The following is a 2,874-nucleotide window of genomic DNA, read 5'->3' on the forward strand; positions in this document are numbered from 1 at the left end:
CTTCTATGCCCTCACCTATCATCCGGATCACAAGCCTCCCCTTCAAGTCTAGTCGAAAGAGGCGTGAGTCCGACTGACTGGACAGTCTATTGCAAAGAGTTGAACCACTCTCGATGTCAAAGCCAAATCGCTAAACCAATAATATAATGTAGCTCGGGCGGTCGCTATAATGATGGTGTCGTAGAAGATGGTAACGATACAAAGCGGACCAAGTCTGTAATCGGTCCAATGCCGAGTGCGCAGCCACGAAGATACCGACCGGACGATCGAAGTGCTATCGATCGGATGGATAGATGCTAGCCGAACGCTGTCGTGCGAGCGATCGAAATGATGCCGATCGGATGGATAGATGCTAGACAGACGCTGTCGTGCGAGCAACCGAAATGATGCTGATCGGATGGATAGATGCTGGGCGAACGATACCGCGCGTGCGGCCGGAATGTCGATCGGTCGGATAAATGCCGGGCGGATGATGCCGCGCGTGCGACCGGAATGTCGATCGGTCGGATAGATGCTGGGCGGACGATACCGCGCGTTCGACTGCGATGACGTCGATCGGTCAGATAGATGCCGGGCGGACGATGCCGCGCGTGCGACCGCGGTGACGTCGATCGATCAGATAGATGTCGGGCGGACGATGCCGCGCGTGCGACCGTGGTGACGTCGATCGGTCAGATAGATGCCGGGCGGACGATGCCGCGCGTGCGACCGTGGTGACGTCGATCGGTCAGATAGATGCCGGGCGGACGATGCCGCGCGTGCGACCGCGGTGACGTCGATCGATCAGATAGATGCCGGGCGGACGATGCCGATCGTTCGCCCGGGCGACCGTGGTGACGTCGATCGGTCAGATAGATGTCGGGCGGACGATGCCGCGCGTGCGACCGTGGTGACGTCGATCGGTCAGATAGATGTCGGGCCGCGAGGACTGCTCGACCCCGAACGGGGGAGATAGATGTATGATATACTGGTCCGATATACTGGTCCTCCCGGCCGAACGGCTCGGGGGCCTTCGGCTTCGAGCGCTTGGCTCGGATAATAACCTTTCGGCCGAACGGCTCGGGGGCCTTCGGTCCTCGAGCCTGTGGCTCGGATATAAACCTCCCGGCCGATCAGCTCGGGGGCCTTCGGTGATAACTCGACCCCGAACAGGGGAGATAGAATATATGATATGCTGGTCCGTGCAGAGGTCTTCAGCCCGGGAGGTTTATAGTCGCCGGCCCGACTGCATCCCGACTCTTGGTCGGTCGCCCGGGAGGCTTATAGTCGCCGGCCCGACTCTCGATTTTTAACGACGGTGCTCGTCGGTCTCCAAGTGAGACTACACACCCGGCCGAACGGCTCGGGCCTTCGTCGTCGAGCGCTTGGCTCGGAAAACCATATACCCGGCCGACCGGCTCGGGCCTTCACATCGAGCGCTTGGCTCGTATATAATCCTCCTCGAGGTAGTCTCGGCTAAAATGTACCTGGCCGAGCGGCTCAGGCCTTCGCTCCCTGAGGAAGTACTCAGCTATAATGTACCTGGCCGAGCGGCTCAGGCCTTCGCTCCCTGAGGAAGTACTCAGCTAAAATGTACCTGGCCGAGCTCCCTGAGTTAGTACTCAGCTATAATGTACCTGGCCGAGCGGCTCAGGCCTTCGCTCCCTGAGGTAGTACTCAGCTAAAATGTACCTGGCCGAGCGGCTCAGGCCTTCGCTCCCTGAGGTAGTACTCAGCTATAATGTACCTGGCCGAGCGGCTCAGGCCTTCGCTCCCTGAGGTAGTACTCAGCTATAATGTACCTGGCCGAGCGGCTCAGGCCTTCGCTCCCTGAGGTAGTACTCAGCTAAAATGTACCTGGCCGAGCGGCTCAGGCCTTCGCTCCCTGAGGTAGTACTCAGCCAAGGCAATAACCTCCCTCTATCATCCTGAACAGCGCAGGGTTTTGGTTTCCCATCCTGCCATAATAGTATGCAGCCCGGCCGAACAGCTCGGGGTCTTCGTGATACCCTTCCCGGCCGAACGGCTCGGGGATATTTACGATAATCTCGACCTAACCGAATGGTTGAGGTCTCAGATTTCAAGCGTCTAGCCCGTATCACCTACGCAGCTCTGCCTAGTGGTTCGGGGTCTTCGATTTCGAACGCTGCTTACATTCTATACGCAGCCCGGCCTAGCGGCCTGGGGTCTTCGGGATATCCTTCCCGACCGAACGGCTCGGGATCTTCTATTTCAAGCATCGCTCGTATCCCATACGCAGCCCGGCCAAACGGCTCGGGGTCTTCGGGTTCGAGCCCCTGGCTCGGATATAAACCTCCCGGCCGATCGGCTCGGGGGCCTTCAGCTTCGAGCCCCTGGCTCGGATATAAACCTCCCGGCCGATCGGCTCGGGGGCCTTCGGGACTAGTACAGATCATATAACTGACAGAACAAATAACAGAAAAACTGACCATGATCATGAGGATGGCAGAACTATCCGGCGTCGTTCATCTTCACGTTCCAGATCAGGCGCGTTCCCACAGACGGCGCCATTTTGATCCTGTCTGGAAGCTGAGAAAACGAACCTGCCGGGGTGTGACATGGCTGGAATGTGGACCGCATCCTCATGACCCGGTCGATGAGCTGTCCGCTGCGTTGACCAGATCGTCAGAAGTCCTCCTCCGGTCAACTGTACCTATATCCAGCGACCGGGTTCCCCCGGTCTCTGGTACCTCGGTGCTCGAGGCGAATCCCACAGACATATAAGTAACCGCATAATAACATGATAATAAAATAAGTATGAAACGAGTGCAATGACGTACCCTGGCCCAGGGGGGCGCCCTCGGATGGATGAATGGATGAGCTGGTCGTGTCGCTAATCAAGTCGTAGCGGCCCGGACCAATACAGCGGCTCAC

The sequence above is a fragment of the Zingiber officinale genome, chromosome 8B (genome assembly GCF_018446385.1).
Source record: "Zingiber officinale cultivar Zhangliang chromosome 8B, Zo_v1.1, whole genome shotgun sequence".
In the NCBI taxonomy this organism is placed as follows: Eukaryota; Viridiplantae; Streptophyta; class Magnoliopsida; order Zingiberales; family Zingiberaceae; genus Zingiber; species Zingiber officinale.